The following is a 24,757-nucleotide window of genomic DNA, read 5'->3' on the forward strand; positions in this document are numbered from 1 at the left end:
CTATGCAACACTACCTGAAATACACTAAAAATAAAGGAATCATTCGAATCGAATAGAACTGAAATCTGTAGATGTGATGTACATGTACAAACAAACAAATCAGTAAAAGTTCAGAAAAAACTGGATGATCTTGTAACAACAACGACTCTGTACTATTGTACATATAAGTAATTCTTTTCATCTGATTAACGATAAACTTGTGTAATTGATGTTCTGATTTCATTTCTTTTTGTTTCATGCCATTATGTTAAGCAAACTGTAAATAAGTTTCAATGTGAATATTAATGTTTATGTCAAATGTCAAGTAATATTGCAATAGAATTGAAATGTAACAAATGTTGAAACTGTTGTAAGATGTTTAATATTGTACCTGTGCGTCTGGTCCATACGTAGGCAATGTGCTAGGATATGTAGAATGCAAAACCTCGGTTAAATACCCGGTCTGTCAGGGAGCGGTAAAAGGTGGACGGCAGGCGAGCGCGGGAAAACGCGCACGGGCACTGCACGGCACAACGGGCACAGTAGTAGTTGGAGTTTGGCACTGGTTTGAGCAACACCTTCCGGAGTGAGGCGGCTCTCCTGGAAGACATAGCTTCACTGAGCCTCGGGTATACCGTTCCAACGGCCACAAAGCATGTCAAAAATTCCATAGGCACTAAATGGAAAAGTATTGCGACGCTAAGAAGAATTAAAGTGCCGATACGTCAAGAGCCATAACTGTGGTTGTATGTGTGCTCTGTGCCTCGCCATCTTGCCGCCCGCCAACCACCGCATCGGTACTAGCAAGTTAAAATTTTTAGTACTGTATTCGTATGGATCAGAGAGTGAACTGTGTTTGTTTGGTGCAATAATAACCTAAATTTTACCAGAACTTTTCCATCATTTAATTATCCTCACAACTAACCTAGAAAGGGTCCTTCCCAAAAGTTGTGCAATCCGTGTGTTCCTAAATGAAAATTAAAAATTGTGTTAGTAATAAATATTTGCAGAACTAGCTATATTAGAATGGTGTTTAAAGAAATGTTTTGTTAATGAACCAGTAAATGAACAGCGAAGGTCTAACGAAGTCGAAAGATAACTTTAGTATTGATACAGTAATAAAGTTTATTATTTCGAGACAGATTTAAAGGCATTTAAATGAGCAGTGAATAAGATGAAAGGAGTAGTAACTTATATACTGGAAATCTTGAATGAATAATAAATTCAGTAATATTTTTTTTTTTAAATACAGTGATCATAACAGATTCAGGGTCCCCCCCTCATTCATTTGAATTTTGAAGTGTTCTAAATTGGTTTGACCAGCAAAAGTTAAAGTCAATATAAAAGTCAAAATTTATCAGTGTTTTATCTTTATCAAAATTTACATTTTGTGTGTGGCATGAAAGTACAAAAAAATGGCTCTGAACACTATGGGACTTAACATCTATGGTCATCAGTCCCTTAGAACTTAGAACTACTTAAACCTAATTAACCTAAGGACATCAAACAACACCCAGTCATCACGAGGCCATGAAAGTACAATTTCTAGGGTAACCTATGCCTGATTTTAATCAGATTAATAGACAATTTAAAGTTTTGTAGTAAACATTATAGTGTAGTGTTATGTATTCATTATTTTCCATATCAGTACAGAACGTGAAACTATGAGTTCAATAGATTTTCTGAGTCTAAAATTCTATTATATTATGCAGTGTTACAACTTGTTGTTTTGCATGAATATATACCAATTTGTACGGGGAAGAAACTCAGTTAATGCCTAATTACGCTGGTGGCCGTATTATTGTCACATTGGTAGCATCTTCTGGTTTGTTTTTGATCCATCCTGGCGTGTGATTGCATTTCGAACTTACTTGACGTATCATTGTTATTACAGAGAGGATGTAAGTCTTATTTGCCACCATTCAGGTACATGCGGTCGATATCTATGCGAAAATTCTTTCTCATAAGGTGAATCCCGCTCACTTACCATAGCACAGGCTTTAACAAGTACTGTGTCAGGGATTACAATCTGTTCACGAGAGAGAGAGCTTCATGCACAGAGCTAGTCAATGACGCGTTGGCCTACGTCTGCCCCTTATGCAAGCACTGATTGAGAGAGTTGCTGGATGTCCTCCTGAGAGATATCATGCCAAATTATGTCAAATTAGCGCGTTAGATCACCAGCAATCTGCAATGGTTGGAGGGCCTGCCCAAAACCCTCCATACGTTCCGACTGGGGAGAAAGCTGGCGACCTTCATACCCAAGGTAAGGTTTGGGAAACACGAATACAAACAGTAGAAGCTTTTGTCGTGCGCGGGCGGGAATTATCTTGCTGAAATGTAAGCCCAAGGTGGCTTTCCGAAGGGCAACAGAATGCGACGTAGAATATCGTTGACGCATCGCTGCGTTGTGAGGTTGCCGCAGTGTGACAACCAAAGGGGTCCTGGTATGAAAAGAAATGGCACCCCACGCAACCACTTCTGGCTGTTAGGCCGTATGGTGGACGACAGTTATACTGGCATCCCACTGTTGTTCATAGTGTCTTCAGACACGTCTTCGACCTGGAAGTTCGTTGGAGTAGATTTGTCTTCAGTGATGAGTACTGTTTCGAACTGAGCCCCGGTGGTCTAGCGGTTCTAGGCGCTCAGTCCGGGACCGCGGGACTGCTACGGTCCCAGGTTCGAATCCTGCCTCGGGCATGGATGCGTGTGATGTCCTTAGGTTAGTTAGGTTTAAGTAGTTCTAAGTTCTAGGGGACTGATGACCACAGATGTTAAGTCCCATAGTGCTCAGAGCCATTTGAACCATTTGAACTGAGCCCCGATGACCATCGAAGTCGTGTTTGGAGACATCCGAACAACGCAGGGATACCAATCTGTCGCCTGCCAAACAGTCCAACAGTCAGGAGTGATGGTCTCGGGCGACAATTCTTTTCGTAGCAAGACCAGTTTGGTTGTCATCTGCGGCAGCCTTACAGCACAGTGGTACGTCGATGATGGTCTGCAGCCCGTTCTATTGCCATTCATGGCAAGCCATCCTGCACCTACATTTCAGCAAAATAATGCCCTCCCATACCTGCTGCTTGTCTTCGTGTTTGCCAAATCCTACCTTGGCCAGCAATGTCGCCGCATATCTCCCCAGTTGACAACGTTTGGAGCATTATCGGCAGTCCCCCAACCGTTTCGGATCTTTACGATCTAACGTCCCAGTTGTATAGAATTTGGCACGATATCCCTCTGGAGGACATCCAACACCTCTACTAGTCAGCGCCAAATCGAATAACTGCTTGAATAAGGGATATTGGTGTCCGCCCTTGGTATCTGAGTGGTCATCGCGACGGAATGTCGTATCTAATGGCCCGGGTTCGATTCCCGGCTGGGTCGGAGATTTTCTCCGCTCAGGGACTGGGTGTTCTGTTGTCTTTATCATCACCATTACATCCCCATCGACACACAAGTCGCCGAAGTGACGTCAACTACAAAGACTTGAACCAGGCGAATGGTCTACCCGACGGGAGGCCCTAGCCACATGTCATTTATTTTATAAGGGACATTGGTGGACCAACACGTTATTAGCTCCATTTGCGATTCTGTTTCTCCTAAAAAATTGTCAAATTTGTCTGTGGATGTGCAACATTTCCATAGATTTCCGTTCTATTCGGATTCCTTGGAAGTGCGTCTGTTTTTGTTTTTTGTCTTAGAATATATAATCGTCTTTATTTGCACTTGAAATAAATCATACTGCTATGCAATGTCATTACGATTATTAGTGCGAGGTGGTTTTTAAATAGTGAACCGTAATATGGAATCGTAAGTTTGTACAGAATCTAGGAAAAGAAATACATGGTTAAAGAGTTCAAGCCGGCCGGAGTGGCCGAGCGGTTCTAGGAGCTACAGTCTGGAACCGCGCGACCGCTACGGTCGCAGGTTCGAATCCTGCCTCGGGCATGGATGTGTGTGATGTCCTTAGGTTAGTTAGGTTTAAGTAGTTCTAAGTTCTAGGGGGCTGATGACCCCAGAAGTTAAGTCCCAAAGTGCTCAGAGCCATTTGAGCCATTTTTTTTAAAGAGTTCAAGTGCATGTATCTTTAGAGAAGCATACCAATTAGGACCACGTGGTGGCTAGCATGGAATACAGAAACCATGCTAATATAACATCACACATAGTCATCGAAAGATTTCTACGTGAAATATAACGTTCATCCAAAAAGATCAGAGTCTGGCACATAAGCCACATCAGAGCAGTAACTACGGTTATACGATTGAACTAACAACTATAAACAACAGATGTTTCAAATATCAAACAATTCCGATAACATCAGCGTTTCTGGCGAGCCAGGCAGCAGATCTCAGCAGAATGTAGTGGCTGAGAGCAGCCAAACAGGATCACGTGCCCTTTGTTATGTGAGGAAAGAAAAGCTAAGGAGAATGCAACAAAAGGTGCCAAGAGCATTTACGAACCAGTTCTATACTACAAACGCGTTAAGCAACCACGGCAGAGAGAAAAGTGCTGATACCTTCGCAATAGCAAACGCTATGCGGTCATGGTGAATGACGATGGATAAACATCAGCCCAGCAATTCTGTGCCCTCGTAAGGTAGTCGGTCAGACGGATCGATGGCGTACATGAAATTCACACTCGATTCCCTGGTGGCAGTGAAGTGACACCTGACACAAGGTTACAATGGTTCAAATGGCTCTAAACACTATGGGACTTTACATCTGAGGTCATGAGTCCCCTAGACTTAGAACCACTTAAACCTAAATAACCTAAGGACATCACACACATCCCGAGGCGGGATTCGAACCTGCGACCGTAGCAGCAGCGCGGTTCCGGAATGAAGCGCCCATAACCGCTCGGTCACAGCGGCCGGCCCTGGCACAAGTCTGCTCTAGATTCCTTCACACTACTGATGATAGCAGCCGGCACGCGAGAGATAGCTACATCGCCGTAAGCACCAGTCGCAGGGTTCAACACCACAGTCTGCCTTTGTCGCAGATGGGAGGACTTGGAGGTCTTCCCTTCCTACCAGGATCAGGACACCAGCGTTCCTGACGCTCTGGTGGGCTGAATGGGGCTTACCTTGTCGGGAGGGCAGTATCGTCGTACTTCACAGCTAGTCGGCAACCGACGAAGAAGGGTGGTGTCCGTAAGGGTACAGAGCACATCCCAGGTCGGCGTACATAAGTTCAATATATGTGCCGCTGTCACTCACCGCTGCGGCATCGTGGTAGAGCCAGAGCCGGAGTCACCGCAGGCGGAGAACCGCCATGCCGAGACTGGTTGAAACGAAGCATGCGGCCTTAGGGACTGGAGGCCGCTTACGAGCATTGATGACAGACTATGCAAACCACGAGTCTTAGACGCTAACTGTATTCTTTTGGAAATTAATAACTATTTCTTAATCTTTTGTCACTGCGCCTACCGGCAACCATAGATCACTACCATCCCTTCGAGCAGAATTATCAACTAGAAACTGGGAGGACCAACTCTACTCACGCCATCCCAATAGTCGCCTCTTGCAATATCAAGGACCAGTTAAAAAGATTGTGGGCCTGCTTACTCAAGCAGAGGATACAGTGGCATTATGATACCCTTCTCAGTCGAATCAGCGCATGTATCCAGGCCAGAGGGTGTGAAACGTCATACGATAAGTTGGCCTATTCTGCCAAATTCTTTGAAAATTCTTTGTAAATTTGGCACTATTTTGTGATCACTGAAAGAACATCACGTGCCCTCTTAGGCCACCTCTCCTTCTAGGTGATTCACTTCTTCTGTCCGGCGGAGTAAAGGAATTATTAAAAGTGCTTGTTTGCTATTTTTACTTTTTTGTTTGAACTATATTCTCACAGGGCCATGGTCATACCAAGTTAAGTTTCGACAAAAGAGCGTACAACAATACAGAGGAGGTAGCTTGTGTACTGCGATTAATCAGATTTTACCTGCTTTCATTGACAATTTGTGTTGTATATCGCTCACAGCATGGTTTGACGTGCTTGGAAAGCGGTCCGAATCACAGGCACTGCTGCCCGAAGGAGAGAGAGTCAACTAAGGAGCATATGAGAGCTACACTGTGCAACGGGCAAAAAGCGACGCTCGTCAAACAGTGCTGTTGTATGTTTCCTTAGAGTCTCACTAGAAGCCACACTAAACTGCCAAAGAAACTGGATTAGGTATGCGTATCCAAACACAAAGTTTTGTAAACAGGCAGAATCCGGAGCTGCGGTTGGCAACCCCTATATAAGACAACAAGTGTCTGGCGCAGTTGTTAGATCGATTACTGCTGCTACAAAGGCAGCTTATTAAGATTTAAGTGAGTTTGAACGTGATGTTATGATCGGCGCGTGAGCCATGGGACACTATTACATCTCCCAGGTAGCGCTGAAGTGAATATCAGGAATACGGTAAAACATCAAATCTGCGACATCGCTGCGGTCAGGAAAAGATCCTGCAAGAACGAGATCAACGACGACTGAAGAGAATTGTTGAAGGTGACAAAAGTACAACCGTTCAGCAAATTTCTGCAGCTATCAATGCTGAGCCAGGTAGCGCTGAAGTGAATATCAGAAATCCGGTAAAACATCAAATCTGCGACATCGCTGCGGTCAGAAAAAGCTCCTGCAAGAACGAGATCAACGATGACTGAAGAGAATTGTTCAAGGTGACAGAAGTGCAACCCTTCCGCAAATTTCTGCAGATTTCAATGCTGAGCCATCAACAAGTGTCAGCGATCGAACCCATTCAACGACACATCATCGATACGGGTTGTTGGTCCGAAAGCCCACTCGTGTACCCTTGATGACAGCACGACACAAGGCTTTACGCCCCGTCTGGACCCGTCAACACCGACGTTGGACTGTTGATGACTGCAAACATGTTGCCTGGTTGGACGAGTCTCGTTTAAAATTGTATCGAGCAAATGGATGTGTACGGATAGGGAGACAACCTCATGAATTCATGAACCCTACATGTCAGTAGGTGACTATTCAAGCTGGTGCGGCTCAGTGATGGTGTGGGGCGTGTGCGGTTGGAGTGATATTGGACCCCTGGTACGTCTAGATTAGACTCTGACAGGTGACAAGTACCCTGTCTGATCACGTGCGTCTATTCAAGTCTGTTGCGCATTCTGACGGACTGGGCAATTGCAGCAGGACAAAGCGACACCCTACACGTCCCAAATTGTTAGAGAGTGGCTCCAGGAACACTCTTCTGAGTTTAAACACTTCCTCTGACCACCAAACTCTCCAGCCATGAACACTGTTAAGCATATCTGGGATGACTTGTATCGTACTGTTCAGAAGAGATCTCCACCCCCTCGTATTCTTACGGTTTAATGGACAGCCCCGCAGGGTTCATGGTGTCAATTCCCTCCAGCACTACTTCAGACATTAGTCGAGTTCATGCCATCATGTTGTGGCACTTCTGCGTACTCTCGAGGGCCCCACTCGATATTAGGCAGATGTACTAGTTCCTCTGGCTCTTCAATGTATTTCTTGAATTATGTTCCGTGACAAATTTTTACATCGTTGTGCTGAGTTATTTGCTTGAGTAGGACCTTTGGAATTCCCAAGATTACAGTCGATACTCAATTATGGTCTCAGAGGTATTTATACGATTGTGTACTTCTATCTTTTTTTGGATCCGTGGTCTTAATATGATGTTGGAGTCGTAAGGATTTCTACATGGTTTTCTCTTTGCATAGAGTTGAATTAGGCGTTATTTTCCTTAGTTATTTCAATTAATTTTTTCATGTTAATAATTAATCTTGTAAAGGTGTAATATTTCTGGCTTTGCAGCCATCACATTCAGCTGCAAGAAGGTCTTCTTAGAGCAGTTGAGAAGGCAACAGTGGCAAGATGACGTAATGTGGTGTGAGGTACCGATGAAACATGGTTTGTTCAGTAAGGTTATTGTGAGGAAGACCGCCTAAATTGTGGTCATTCTCCACGATTGGCTGCTGCGTTCGGAAGTTGCGCGTTAAAATGATAATCTTCTGTTATTAATATTAGACAAACTAAATAGCGTATTCACTTGCATTTCAAATTAAAGCATCAGTCAACAGCGTATTATCACTCCATTATTTGACAAGTATTAGTAACTGAAGTGTTGGCAGAAGAGCCAACACTGTGTTGCTAGAGGAGGCCGAAATGCACGCGTTTAATTACACGCTGACTGGCGTGAGGTCTGGAACAGTTAAGGGAATTAATAGTAGCAAATAAAGTACGTAGTTGATATAATACTTAACTTTAATCCACAATTGGTGTACATCGCTCTTGACGGTACATGTTATAATCTCAATATCAAATCCTATGGCGCCTTGCTAGGTCGTAGCAAATGACGTAGCTGAAGGCTATGCTAACTATCGTCTCGGCAAATGAGAGCGTATTGGTCAGTGTACCTTCGCTAGCAAAGTCGGCTGTACAACTGGGGAGTGCTAGTAAGTCTCTCTAGACCTGCCGTGTGGTGGCGCTCGGTCTGCAATCACTGACAGTGGCGACACGCGGGTCCGACGTATACTAATGGACTGCGGCCGATTTAAAGGCTACCACCTAGCAAGTGTGGTGTCTGGCGGTGACACCACAGTAACCAGCAGAATAATAAACGACTGCTAAACGAAAAGGCCGACGAAGCACTTCGGTCATCTTCGGATCGCGCCTAACTCGGATGGCGAGTGAAGTGGTTCAGTCTTAAGATCAGAGCTGGTTAAACAGTGTCGGAGGACAGATGTGGTTGTATGCCGCGGTATCAGTTAAGAATTAATTTGCAATGTCAAGTTTGTAAATATCAGAGATGGTTCGGCAGTGTCGGAGAACAGACATGTTGTCGGCTGCGGCCGATGTCATTAAGACTTTACTATCAAATGGTTCAAATGGCTCTAAGCACTACGGGACTTAACATCCATGCCCGAGGCAGGATTCGAACCTGCGACCGTAGCAACTTTATTATCAATCTATGGTTTGTAAAAGCACAGCTGGTTGGCAGTCTCGGAGTACAGACATGTTATCTGCCGCGGTTGTCATCAAGTTAATTCTTTATTAGCAATATAGGGTTATTTGGAACTGTAGTTGAGAACAGTGCGATAGTAATTACGGAAATACGCAGTTCATTATTTTGTTGAAGAATGGAAATTACTTGTGACTCTAAAGTGGATGTAATTGCGCAACTTGTCGTGTTCTGCCAAGTATAAACAAACTAACTAAAAATTTAAATATTTCTAAAATTAAGTTCCTCGCTAAGAGTTTCTTACAGCCTTAAGATAACGGATTCACACATATGTGTTGTTTTCTGCGCAGGGGACGACAATTATTGAAGACTGCGGGATGGTGAACATTTATCAGAACTCATGCATTCCACTCAGGGCGGTGGAAGCAAATAGGCACCTCGCGTGTACTGAAATCTTAGTACAAATGAGATCAGTGACACGTCATCTGTGGTAACACAGTGGAGGTATGAAGGAGAGAAGTTCTCTGGGGGACGGGTTTATCATACGTACGCACAGAGGTGTGAAAATTATTAGACGCAAGGTTGGTTTTTCTTAAGATGAATACATTTTACAGTTTATAAACATATATTCACCAAATGAGAATGCACTAGTATTTTGTATGCCTACCTTTATTCTTAATGAGCAGTTCAACATGTCTTGGCATTGTTTCTACGAGCCTCGAGCATGAATTGTTTTTTATTTTTCGTCGTGATGCCATATTATGATCAGTTTCTCAATGAGTTGCAGCCTCGTTGTAATGTTGATCTTCCTCAACTTCTGTTTAGCAATTGCCCACAAATTCTCCATAGGGTTCATGTCTGGACTGTTGCTAGGCCAGGGCAAAGTTTTTCCACTGTTTTCAGCTAAGAAATACGCTGCTGACTATGGTTTTTGGCAACGTGCACGATCGTGCATGAAAACAAAATCACTGCCAAGAAACAATTCCTTCATCTGAGGTAAAAGCCTCTTTTCCAGAACTTTCCTGTACTGACTTTGATTCGTAGTGCCTTCCACAATGAAAAGGTGGCGAGCACCCTATGCTGACATAACACTCCACACAATAGCGGACGGGGGATGTTTCATGGTTTGCACTAAACAAATCTCAGAAAACTCTTCTTCAGTTGTTCATCGGACATACTAGTTATTTTCCTCTCATACGGACAATATACACTCATTAGAAAAGCAGACCTGAACGGGAAAAAAGTCATAAAAAGTCCGTGATTGCTCATATGAACAGAAGAAAAATAAGAATATTTCTCCATGTAGTTTTTCAATATTTTGTTGAAAACATCTTTCAAAACAAATTTTCACAAAGAGCTTCTCTGTTGGTTTAAATAAAGTTTATTTACCTTGCTCCAGTCCTCTCCAAAGTGATTTCTGTTTTCATGAGCCTATTTTAGTCTCATTGCACTCATTGCATGGGTTAGTTTTGCTTTTTTGCGTGGGTACGAGCTGGAAGTCTTGCAGTAATAAGCTTTCTGCGACCGTGGAGGTGCAATTATCGACTCCAAAACCCTCCAGAGCCATCTTCAAATCTTGACTGGTAGCTCTTCTTCCGTTTCTTCCCATCTGTTTGAGTTGAGTTCTTGGGGACAGTTTGCTCTTGCGTCGTTACGTCGACGTGCAGGACTGAAATTAAGGCCATATTTTGCTGCCTGCCAAATGCGGTTTACGGATTTTTGTGAAATTTGTAACCTGTTTGCTATTTCTCATTGTGGATAATGTTTTTCTTCGAATAACAGTTTTACAGTAGAAATTTTTCTTGGAGACAGATGACTTTTCCGATCCATAACCAACAATATCTGACAAACAAAACAGTTATTGATAATAAAGAAAATATTTATACTTAATTGATAAAATGCAAGTAGAAATACTCATAAATTATTGTTTGAAGATACACAAAAAAACGCACCTTAAATACATCTCATCTGAATTAAACTGTCTGCAAAACAGCTGCAACCTTGCAATTTTTGCCTCAACATAAACAGTTGACTGCTTATGGAGTGTTGCCAACATTGTTATTGGCACAGTACTGCCAATAGCAAAGATAAATGTTGCCATATTGATGTAATTGAGTGAAAAATGCCAACATCACATGGCTGAACAATTCCAGAATGACAGAAACTAGAAAATATCAAACTTTTCATTTTGAGTCCGATAATTTTCACATCTCTTTATATAACCCTCTCTCCATCTCTCTGTCTTTTTCAACTTGCCGTAACGGCTTCACCTGAAATTAAAGTGGTACCTCTCATAATGTAATAGAATTCATCTGTGAAACTTGTTAGTACATAATCCAATATCCTTCTTTCATTCACACCGAGCGAAATGCATAGAGCACGTGAAGTGGTGTGATGCAAGCATGCGCAGTAAGTTACATGGAGACGGAGGTACGCCGCTAGAGGGCAAGCATGGCTACCGCGAATCGCATGTGGCCAGAAGCAGTTTGCGTATCCGATGTGCCAAAGTAATAGCTTCCTCGAATGTTCTAGAAGCTTCGTGGCGCACGCATACCTTCCATAGCGGTGGAGATGCAAGGAACGGCTGAGCCCTGTGAACGTCTGCAGGGAAAGACAGTGATGTGTCAATCACGTCACAAACCCTTCCGGTTATCGAGCTTTCACGTAATTCAAGACTAAAGGAAAAAATGTAAGAAAGAACGTTAGCAAATCCAAGAAATTTATTTAGTCAGTATCGTATCATTATGAAACATCCTGCCAGATTAAAAGTGTGTGCCGGACCGTGAATCGAACTCGGGAACTTTGCCTTTCGCAGGCAACTGCTCTACCAACTTTTTTTTATCTCATTTTGGTTTATGTAGGTAGTTGAATTTGTTCGGGCGGACGTCCGATGACACTCGTTTAGGTTCGTCGTTGATCCATTCACTAAGGTTTTTCTTTCTGTTTTTTGCCACAGAGGGTAACCAACCCTCTGACCGAACACTTTTTTATTGTTCTCATTTTGTTCGTTGCATTTTCGGTGCGGATGTCCCATAACACCCTTTCAAGTTCAGTGTTGAGCCGTTGACACAGTTTTTTATTATGGAGGGCAGCTAATCCTCTGACCGAACACGCTGAGCTACCGTGCTGGCGACACAGTGAGCTACTGTCACAACCCGTCCTCACAGCTTTACTTCCGCCAGTACCTCGTCCCCTTCCTTCCAAACGTCACACAAGCTCTCCTGCGAAACTTGCAGAACGAGCACTCCTGCGGAAGAAAGGATATTGCGGAGACACGGCTTTGCCACAGCTTGGTGGATGTTTCCATTATGAAAATTTCAGTCTGCAGCGGTGTGTGCGCTGATATGAAACTTCCTGCCAGATTAAAACTGTATGCCCGACCGAGACTCGAAATTGGGACCTTTGCCTTTCGCGGACAAGTGCTCTATCAACTGAGAAGGTAGGAGACAAGTGCTGGCGGAATTGGAGCTGTGGGGAGGGGTTGTCCGTCGTAGCTGGGTAGGTCCGTCGGTTGAGTACTCACCAGCGAAAGGCAAAGGTCCGGAGTTCGAGTCTCGGTCCGTCAAACAGTTTTAATTTGGCAGGAAGTGTCATACCAGCGCACACTCCACTGCAGAGTGAAAATTTCATTCATTCTGGGATCGTATCATTAGTTCATAAATTTGATGTTTACAAGGGTACAGAACCTAGCGTGGGTGTTGTTATAGAAGCAGGGACGGCTGCTAACCCACTTCGTGTTGGTATAGTACAGACTTGATGAACAACTAGCGTAGCGTACAGTTGTAAAAATTATCGATTCTTAAGTTACCAGCCTGGGTGGACGTAATGATCCTTTATTAGCATCTTCTAAAGTTTGGAGTTTTCCCCCAGCATCCTAAACTGGTTTTGATTAGCAGCGTCAATTAGACCCGTTTTTGTACATGTCGGTTTTAGGTATTCATCAGGCAATAACTTTTGTCTATGGATGGGTATAATTTTCTCTTGAAGTTAACCAATGGGAGTTTGCGTTCTTTAGTCATGTTGCAGCTGCATCGGTATGGATTGGCTCTGAGCACTATGGGACTTACCTGCTGTGGTCATCAGTCCCCTAGAACTTAGAACTACTTAAACCTAACTAATCTAAAGACATCACACACATCCATACCCGAGGCAGGTTTCGAGCCTGCGACCGTAGCGGACGCGCGGTTCCAGACTGTGGCGCCTAGAACCGATCGGCCACACCGGCCGACCATCGGTATGGATTAGTGCCGGCGGGTGTGCCGAGCGGTTCTAGGCGCTACAGTCTGGAACCGCGAGACCGCTACGGTCGCAGGTTCGAAACCCGCCTCGGGTATGGATGTGTGTGATGTCTTTAGATTAGTTAAGTTTAAGTAGTTCTAAGTTCTAGGGGACTGATAACCTCAGAAGTTGAGTCCCATAGTGCTCAGAGTCATTTGAACCATTTTTTAGTTCTATCACATGTATTATTGTCATGCTATGACGTAGGTGTAAACTAGAAAATTGCCAAAACACATTTATTGGGAATGATAAGTAATTTCATTTTTCAGTATGGACAAAGATTTTCTTAAAGTTTAAAATTGATTCTGTTTTTCAATGTCAAAGTTTTTATTCGAGTGAGCAAAATACAGAAACCCCTGTGTAGCAGGTAGTGGGACAGAGTTATTGCTGGTCCCCAGTGTTGTTCAAATTGTAGATCGAGCAAGCAGTGAAGAAAACCAAGGATAAATTTGGAAAATGGAACTTGAGTTCAGCGAGAAGAATAAAAAACCGGGTGGTTTGCTGATGACAATATAATTCCGCCAGAGAGGCAAAGAAATTTGGAAAAAAATTGGAAATTTGTGATAAGGTCTTATGGGACCCAACACACTATTTAATCTAACTTAAACTAACTTGCGCTAAGGACGACACACACACCCATGCCCGAGGGAGGACTCGAACCTCTGACAGGGGGAGCCGCGCGGACGCCCTAGACCAAGCGGATACCCCGCGCGGCAAGGGACTTTGAAGAGCTGTTCAACGGAATGGAAAGTATCATGAAAATATATTGGACGAATATAAAAGAAAAGAAAGTATGGGAACGGAATTTAGTCGAATTACAATAGACGATGCTGAAGGAATTACTTTAGGAAATATGATACTAGAAGGAGACGACGAGCTTTGCTCTGTGGCCACAAAATAACTGATGATGGCGAAGCAGAGGGGATATAACAGGTAGATGGGCAATGACGTGGAAAACGTGCCTGAAATGTTAGTAAGATTTTTAAGGTATTTGCCTGGAATGCAGAGTTATGTGTATGTTAAACATGGACGATAATCAGTTCACGAAATAGGGCTTTACACAAAAATACTGAAGATCAGCTGGGTAAATTGAGTAACTGATGAGTAGATACTGAATCACCCAGAGAAAAAAATTTTACTCCATGGATAAAGGACGGGTCTTGTTGATAGGACACATCCTGGGGCATCAAGGAACCCCCAGTTTGCTTTTGGAGGTAATCGAAGGGTTCAGAATTATAGAGGAAGACCAAGACTTGAATACAGTAGGCAGGCTCAAGTAGTAATTCAGAGATGAAGAGACTGGCACAGAGTAGAGTAGCGGGGAGAGCTGCACCAAACCAGTCGTCGGACTGTAGGTCACAGCAGCAACAACGAGATACATAAATAACCCACTTTATTACTAGATTTCCTTCTCTCTTTTGCTGAAAACAACAAATATAAAATTATGTCTGATGAACTGCTTGTTGGTTGTATCATAGTGATATTCCAGGAGCCTACTGCTGTCTGTCCATCACGTGATTGGATCGATGAATGCGCTCACCTTGTTCATCCAAATCGTCTCTCAAACGTCAGTGATGTATGTTTCACGGGCATCAGGCTGTCGTCCTAGGCATATTTCTCTGCCTAATGTTTCATCTTCCAATGCTGGGGACATACAGCGATTCAGAAAATACACTGGTGAGCAATACTCTCTCTCTCTCTCTCTCTCTCTCTCTCTCTCTCTCCCTCCCTCTCTCTCTCTCTCTTTCTCTCTCTCTCTCTCTCTCTCTCCCTCCCTCTCTCCCACTCTCTCTCTCTCTCTCTCTCTCTCTCTTTCTCTCTCTGTGTGTGTGTGTGTGTGTGTGTATGTGTGTGTGTGAGCGTATGTCTGGAACAAGTTTAACTAAACGTGATTACCAAGCGACATCCTCAATCCCCTAACCCAGACCCTCGTAATATAATGACGGAAAAAAACCGCAACACCAAGAACGATTTTGCGACGTAAACGAAAGTTTGTTAACGTTCTTCTACATCTAGTAGCGCCACTGTGAGGATGCAAATCATGTTACATAGGCTGTAACGATCGTGAGCGTTACTTTTGAGATTGGACGTGGTGAGTTCATGTTAGTTGAGTATGCCTTTGAGGCGACTGAGACACCATTATGAACACCTCACTGAGTTTGAAAGAGGTCGTGTACGAGAAGCTGGATGTCTCTTCTGCGAGACTGCAGAAAAACTTGTCAAGAATGCAGCCACTTTATATAATGGATGGCACCGGTGGTCACGAGGAAATACAGTCGCAAGAAGACAGGGCTCGCGACCGCTACGTGGCACTACTGAGAGGGCAAACCACCGTGTTCGGCGTATGGCCCTGGCGCATGCTACTGATTCTACACCAGCAATTTAACCAGAAAACCAGCAGTTGGCACCACAGTGACACAATGAACTGTTACAGATCGGTTGCTTCAAGGACAGCTCCGAGCCAGACGAGCCAGATACCCTGTAGCGTGCTATCCATTGACCGCAAACCACCGCCATTTGCGACTTCAGTGCTGTGAAGCGAGAACTCATTGGAAGTGAGGTTGGAGGGCTGTTGTGTTTTATGATGACAGCCGATTCTGCATCGGTGCCAGTGATGGCCATGTGCTGGCTGGAAGGTCGGCTGAGGGCCTGCAACCAACCTGTCTTCATGCTAGACTCACTGTACCTACTCCTGGAGTTACGGTCTCGGGTGCGATTTCGTGAAACAGCGGGAGCACTCGTGGTTATCCCACGCACCCTGACTGCAAAACTGTGCGTCAGTCTGGTGATTCGACCTGTTATTCTGCCATTCATGAACAGCATTCCTAGGGGTGTTTTCCAACATGATAACGCTGTTGTAAGCTAACATGCTCTACAGCAGGTCAACATATTGCCTAGGCCTGCTCGACCACCATTCTGCCTCTAACCGAACACATATGGGACACCATGGGATGACAACTTCAGAGTCATCCACAAACTGTATTAATCGTCCCTGTATTCACAGATCAACTGCACAAACATGGAAATCCATCCGACAAACCGACATCCGGCACCCGTACAGCACAGTTCATGAACATTTGCTTGTTTTCAATCAACATTCTGGCAGTTACACCAGTTATAAATATACCAGTATTTCACATTTGTAATGGCGTATCTCGTGCTTGTATTAACCTGTGATATAGTGACGTTAATCACATAAATATGTTACCTAGGCAAACATATCCCAAAATTTCTTGATTGTATATTAATTATATTTGGTGTTGCCTTTTTCCGTCAGTGTAATTAAATATTACCTGTCTAACGCCTTCCAGGTGTGACAAAAATTGGTCTTTCAGTAAATGGCGTAGATTAATATGCTGTCATAATCTACTCATTAAGAGCCATAATTGTGTGTTAAAAACTTAACAAAATATGACAAGTGATACAGTTAGAAACTCTGTATTTGTTGTGAGATAGAGTAACTGACGGAGCGCAAATATCCTGATCTTAGTCATCGAACATTTCAGAATTCAGCATCGTGAATGAAGTTTTAATTTTTTGGTTCTTTATTAACGAATCTATTTGCAACACAGTTTGCGGATAGTATCCACATACACCACTGAATGTACATGCAAAATTATATCATTTTCAGACTAAAAGTTCAGGAGATACGATGTCATATACTACGAGATGGGTAAAAATTTGGCTTTGCGTAAAATGGAGCGCAAATAATGCAGAATATTTTTATCTAGTATGTCATAATAAGAACACTTAGCGATATCCTGCAAATATTAACCTTTCTAAACTTTTCCTCGCTTATATGCTTAACGTCAAATATTTCACACTATTTAACACATTTAGTCACGTAAATAGTCTTCACGCGTGTGCCGCCGGATGACGTGCAAATCCCACAATATTTCTTCGGAGCAACTGTCCGACATCATCAGGTTACTCCGAAGAAATATTGTGGGATTTGCACAACGTTATCCGGCGGCACTCCCGTGAAGACTATTTACAACATAACAGCCGGGAAAGCCTGAAGAGTCACACATTTAGTCATTTTTAAAGTTATAACACGTTTGAAACTACTTTATACGTGACAGTTCGATTCTGTAAACAATCAGGGGTTCGCTGGTGTGCTATTACAGCATTTGTGTTGCTCTTCATGAAAGGCATAATTTACATCATTTTACAAGTTATACTACATAATCAAAAAAGAATCTGTGCGATCTGATCATTCAGCAAGTCTTTAGAATTTACTTGGAAACATCTATACATTTCATGTTATTCTGAGAGGTTGATTTTGTGATCCTTCTCAACAATATAAAACGATTCCCCAACTTAAGGAAAGATGCCGGGGTATTTTTCAAAAGCTAACTTTTCACCGTATTTATTGACAAAATGCTCACGAAAGCGGTTGTTGCATGTTCAGCCTGCCTGTACTGAACAACAGCTGTGACATCTACTACACTGATTTTTATACATCTCAGGCCAGAGGATTTTATCGGATTCAGGGTTCTCTTTTATAAAATGCAGTAACATTATTAGCAGAAAACCACATTCTCACATTAAATTTTCTAAACAACTTCGCAATAGGACATGAAATGTCACCTAGGAAAGGATTCGTAAGATACTTTTCTTTGAAGTAAAGCAATTTTTAATGAGGAATTTTTAAGAGAAATTAGTGTTCTTATTAGTTTCAGCTTTACAATTTTTTTGTACAAGACTATCCTGATAACCTGCCCGGATATCAGAATGCGTTAAAACACCCTAATGCGCTCGGCTGATGAACGCCGAATGTCGGTGCGGCGAGCAAACTGGATGTAGTTTTTAAGCGGTTTTCCACATGCCATTAGATGAATGCTGGGCTGGTATCCACATCCTCCCCCCCAAATATACTATGTGATTAAAATACTATGGACAAAAGACAATCAACATAGCAGTACCAGGAGAATGGCTGGGGTATGTGAGTGAGATAACATGTAAAAATAATCCTTTTCGTACCTACGGCTAGTATACATAAGTAACCGGATACCGCCGAGCAGTCAGGTAGTCGGAAGATAAAGAGCATCTGAACGCACTCCAGAGGACCCACGTCTCCCACGGTCGCCCATCGCCGACCCAACGCTAGTTCCTTCCCCCTGCTTGAGCCGGAGCGCTGTCCGGAAGCCGCAAATAAATTCCCCGAGGGTATTACCGCCGCAATCCGGCGAGTAAATAGCGGAGCTCGCCAAACCCCGCGATAGTCCCCACTCCTGAGCTCGTCTCCTACGTTCTCAGGACACCGCCGCTCCAGACCCACTCCGATAATTCTTGCCAGAATCCCTACTCGGGCTGGAGAACAGAAGCCTTTTGCGCCTATCTAGACACTTGTCTGAAAAGTGGAGCTTTAAGTACTGGAGAAGAAGGAGTGTCGCTATGTTTAAACGACGTACATTACCTCAAGCACAGAAGATATCCTGCAGAGATTTTTTTGTTTTTATTTTAACGAATTTTTATGTTGTTCACAAACTTCAACACCATCTAAGCTTTTTACACCAATTAAGGTCATGTAAGCACGGTCTTTTTCGAATCTACATCTGACCAAAATCTGGTAGCTGGAGTCAAAATTTTTTGCCAATCATGCCTTTTGCGTTGTAATGGAGATATTTCTATAACAACTTTCACCCGCTAACAAATATTTTTTTTTGTATCTGGCCGAGATGTGAAATACCAATCTTCGTAAATTTAGCTTTAACATTTTTTTTAATGTAACGAAATACTTTCTGAAAAAATTTCGTCCCCTACTGGACTCCCTTAAGTGTTGAATTTCCAGAAACACATAAACACACTTTTTATTTCTAACCGAGAAGTCAAATACTTATTGTCATAGATGTGGCCTTTAAATCGTTTAGTGGCCGGCCGTTGTGGCCGAACGTTTCTAGGCGCTTCAGTCCGGAAACGTGCTGCTGCTACGGTCACAGGTTCGTATCCTGCCTCTCGCATGGTTGTGTGTGACGTCCTTAGGTTAGTTAGGTTTAAGTAGTTCTATGTCTAGGGGACTGATGACCTCAGATGTTAAGTCCCACGGTGCTCAGAGCCATTTCAGCCATTTAGTAGTTCTTCAGCAATTATTTATTTTCAAAAAAAAATCACTCATTATTTCACCCCTTAGTGGTTGAATTTCCAAAAATGCTGAAGCAAGTGGTTTTTTTTTTAATTTTCTGACTGTGAAACCAATCCCTTCTTAAACGATGCCTATAGTATAAGATTCACACCATCTCCAAACTTCAAGTTTCTATCCTTAGCGGTTTGGGCTGGACGATGATCAGTCAGTGAATCAGTCTGATCCTATTTCACCCCCATAGGCGCTGAATTTCCTAACACAGTGAAACATGTATTTTTCATCTGTAATCGAGAAACCAAAGGCCATTTTTTATAGATTTACATTTAAAAATGCTTTCAAAGTGAAATATTTTCATACGCTGTTTCACCCCCTTTGGGATTGAATTTCCGAAAACAATGATATGCGTATGTTTTATTTGCAACAGAGAAACGAAATACGAATTTTCATAGATTTAGCTTCAAAAATGCTTGCACCGTAAAAGCTTTCATCCCCAGTTTCACGGCCATAGGTGTTGAATTTTCAATAACAGTGAAACACGATTTTTTTTAAATTTCTAAGTGAGCAGCTAAATTTAAATTTTCGTACATTTAGCTTTAATAATGCTTTCATAATAAAAGATTTGCATAAAAATTGGTTCAAATGGCTCTGAGCACTATGCGACTTAACTTCTGAGGTCATCAGTCGCCTAGAACTTAGAACTAATTAAACCTAACTAACCTAAGGACATCACACACATCCATGCCCGAGGCAGGATTCGAACCTGCGACCGTAGCGGTCGCTCGGTTCCAGACTGTAGCGTCTAGAACCGCACGGCCACTCCGGCCGGCTTTGCATAAAAAAGTCCCATCCCCTAGTTCTCCCCCCAAAGGAGTTCCATTTCCAAAAACACTCAAACAGTATTTTTTATTTCTAACAGAGAAGTCAAATTCTAATATTCATAGAGCCAGCTTTAAAAATACTTAAGCAGTTCTTTAATAATAATATACTTTCAGAAAAAGCTCTCACCTACTATTTCTTTATTTATGAACGAGGAACCAAATACCAATTTTAGTAGGTCCAACTTCAAAGTATCCTTAATAATGGCATTTTTCAAACCCTTCATCCCCTATTTCACCGCCTTAGGGTAGGAATTTCTAAAAATCCCTTCTTAGACAACGCCTACAGTCTAAGATCCACACGTTCTCCAAATTTAAAGTTTCTATCCTTAGCGGTTTGGGCTGGGCGACAATGAACCAGTCACTCAGTCAGTCAGGACATTGTCTTTTATATATAGAGAAAGAATATACACTGAAGATCCAAAGAAACTGGTACACCTGCCTAATATCGTGGAGGGCACTCGCGAGCACGTAGAAGTGCCGTAACACTACGTGGCATATACTCGACAAATATATAAAGTGCTGCTGGAGGGAACTGACGCCATGAATTCTGCATCCACAAACAAACATACACACAAACAGAACACTTGTATGTATGATCTGCCTTAGATTTTACATGGATCATTTTTACTCTTGACTAAATGAATAATTTTATTGTTGACTAAGCCTTGTGGCAATGGCATAGCGTTTATATGAATCATTTTATCGTTGAGTAAGCCTTATGGCTATGCTAGAGGATTTATGCGGATCGTTCTATTGTTAACTAACACTGATGGCTTCATCTCTATTTTTACGTAATATGAGACGTGTTACTATTTCTTTTGAAGAGGACAAGTTTATACCTATCGAAACTTAGGTAAAGATTTGAATAAACTTTTGACTTGCAACTGATTGGTTGTATGATTGCCATTACACCCACCGTTATTCATTACTGCCATGTTCAAGATTTTATAAAACCTATGACCGTCCGAATCTTAATTAGATAACCGCGTAAAAATTTGAAATAAATGCTAGACGGATCTGGCCTTGTAACACCAAGAAAAATGGCCTTGCTGTACTGGTGCCGTGAACGGTTGTAAGCAGGAGGGAAACGACAGCCGTAATTATTCTGAAGGGCGCGCAGCACCACGGCATGGTTAAATAATGATGGAATCCTTTTGGATAAAATATTCCGTAGGTAAAATAGCCAACTTTCGATATCCGGATAAGGACTACACAGAAGGATGACCTCAAGAGAAAGAACTGGCGTTCTACGGGTCGGACCATGGGATGTAACCTTGGGCATCAAAGGAGATATAGAATTTAATTCATGAAACGAGAAATTATAAAAATGGAGCAAATGAAGTAGGCGAAAGGGAATACAAACTTCTAAAAAATTAGATTCACAGAAACTGCAAAATGGGTCAGCAGGAATCAGTGGAGAACAAATGTAATGATATAGAAGGATATTTTACTAGGGGAAAGATAGATACCACCAAAAGGAAAATTAGATTTTGAAGAAGAGAAAAGCAGGTGTATGAATATCAAGAGCTCAGATTGAAAACTAGTACTAAGCACAGAAGTGAAAGCCAAAAGGTAGCAGGAGTATACAGAGGGTATGTACAGGCGAACTGAACTTGAAAGCTTTATTATAGAAAAATGAAGATGAGATGCGAGATATGATACTGCGAGAAGAATTTGACAGAGCATTGAAACACCTAAGTCGAAACAAGGCCACGGAAGTAGACAATATTCTGTTAGAAATATTGACAGCCTTGTAAGAGCCAGCCGTAAAAAATCTATTCCACGTGGTCGGCAAGATCTAGGAACCAGGGAACATACGCTCGGACTTGAAGAAGATTGTAATAATTTCAATTCCTGAGAAATCAGATGCTGACAAGTGTGAACATTACAGAATCATCAGTTTAATAGGTCATGGTTGCAAGATAATAACACGAGATCTTTACGGAAGAGTGTAGAAACTGGTAGAAGCCAGTCTTGAGGAAGATCAGTTTGGATTCCGGAAACAGTAGTTTTCTGGTGTTGCCTTAGTTTTGTAAAAATTGTAGTCACAATGTGCCTCTTTGTAAATATATTAATGTAATCTTAACAAAAAAAAAATGGTTCAAATGGCTCTGAGCACTATGGGACTTAACATCTACGGTCATCAGTCCCCTAGAACATAGAACTCCTTAAACCTAATTAAACTAAGGACATCACACAACACCCAGTCATCACGAGTCAGAGAAAATCCCTGACCTCGCCGGGAATCGAACCCGGGAACCCGGGCGTGGGAAGCGAGAACGCTACCGCACGACCACGAGCTGCGGACATAATCTTAACAGCACCAGTAACCTAAAGTAGGAAAATGATGTAGACTCATCAAGCATTTGCAATTGAACACCCAGGGTTCGAAACGCTTCGGGGGTTGAAATTAAAAAAAAAATGACGATTTGTGACTGCTTACTTAATTATATGGAGAAAACACATAAATGTACATTTTCAAAATTATGAGGTGATCTGTCAACTTTTCCACAATAATTTTTACGGGTTGCATGTTAAGTAAATTACAAACTATTTGTTGCCAGTTCCCACTGTTTTTCAACTTCAATCATAAGCGAGATCTTCTTGTTGTTGTTGTTGCTGTGGTCTTCAGTCCTGAGACTGGTTTGATGCAGCTCTCCATGCTACTCTATCCTGTGCAAGCTTCTTCATCTCCCAGTACCTACTGCAACCTACATCCTTCTGAATCTGCTTAGTGTATTCATCTCTTGGTCTCCCTCTACGATTTTTACCCTCCACGCTGCCCTCCAATACTAAATTGGTGATCCCCATAAGCGATATAGAGAAATGAAAATATGAATATTATTAAAAAGTAAGAGACTTTCTCCTGTATTCTTCAGGAAATTATCAGTCACTTTATAGAGGTGAAACTCTTTAGTAACTGAATCAGAAGATAGTCACAGAGGGAGTTGGTAACCCATATTCATCAATATCTTCAAAACTTCCGAACCCAAGGACAAACACACACACCCATGCCCGAGGGAGGACTCGAACCTCCGCCTTTCTGACTCAGAATCACTTTCATATACAGAAGAACTGTAAATGTTGATTCTGAGTTGATGTAGAGGAAAAAAAGCATGGTTAAAGCGGAATAGAAAGGTGGTGAAAATCGTTGATTGATCCAAAGAAGTTCTCGTAAACCACAGATTTTATGGAATTTGAGATTTTAACGCCATATGATAACCATCTTTCGTTTGTTGGCACACGTTCCACAACTCTTGCCACTAATGTTTTCTGTAGCCGGCCGGGGTGGCCAAGCGGTTAAAGGCGCTACGGTCTGAAACCGCGCTACCGCTACGGTTGCAGGTTCGAATCCTGCCTCGGGCATGGATGTGCGTGATGTCCTTAGGTTAGTTAGGTTTAAGTAGTTCTAAGTTCTAGGGGACTAATGGCCTTAGAAGTTAGGTCCCATAGTGCTCAGAGCCATTTGAACCATTTTTTTGTTTTCTGTAGCTCTTGCCCTCATGTAAGAATTCTGCTAAGAGAATTTCAAGTCGATGGCAGTTCCTACAAGCAATACTTAGTGTCGCTAAGACATCAACTTCCTCTTTGTAGCGGATACCAGCGTGCGAATGTACACGTAGCAGATTGATTGCCCGCCCCTCCGTTTACAGCGAGCATATTTCAGTACCCCGTCCAATACATTACGGTTGGTTGTAAACGGACTTTCTTCAACAGAAAAATTAAAATTCCTGTCTTTTATACCAGCTTTGAAATTTCATTGTCTGTCTTATATTCTATAAGATATTCTTTGCATTTGCTCTTGTTTGAATATGCTCTTGATGCTTTTAGCTGTTAGATTTCAGACTGCTGTTTTAATTAGACAAAGTTAGAAGGTATAAATAAAAACTGCGTATTTAATCGCTTCGTAGAAGTTCAGTGGGGCGGATATATATACGGATAGATCCAAAATTCCTGAAATGAATGTACTGGGTGTGTTTTTTTCTATACCCGCGGATCCAAATCAATAAAACCTCCAGACAACCTAAAAGTGCTTCAGTTTTTACGGCGGAATCAGTGGCAATTTTGGAAGCACACAACTTTTTATCTTCAACTCCACTCTTAAATATACTGGCTATACCCGAACCCCGAAGTGCTCTTAAAAATACTACACATCGGAGACGTATCGAAATGTCAATTCTTGGTTGACAAGACTCTATGACAATTTTTCAAACCAAAATATACTGAGCTGTGTTCCCAACCGGTGTGAAGCTTACAGGCCCTACGCTGGAAGAATATAAAACTAACTAATTCATGCGTAAAATGGCGACTCTGAGAAGATACGATGGAGGCGTTTCGTCTGAACGAAGCAAGATGGTCGCAAAGGCATCAGGAGAGTACATAGCGACTTTACAAATGCAGTCGACCAAGGGCTGGGTACTTTCCCTGTTACACATGCAGGAATGCTCAGCACAGACCGGCATTTTCTACTGTTTTTGTCGTTGGAAGACTTCATATTCTTTTTGGTGCAGCGTTTGTAAACATCACGAGTTCTGTATTTTTAAGTACTGTATAATACCGAATACTGAAGCTATATGGAGGATACTGTTAATTT

This window comes from Schistocerca piceifrons, chromosome 2 (assembly GCF_021461385.2).
Source record: "Schistocerca piceifrons isolate TAMUIC-IGC-003096 chromosome 2, iqSchPice1.1, whole genome shotgun sequence".
In the NCBI taxonomy this organism is placed as follows: domain Eukaryota; kingdom Metazoa; phylum Arthropoda; class Insecta; order Orthoptera; family Acrididae; genus Schistocerca; species Schistocerca piceifrons.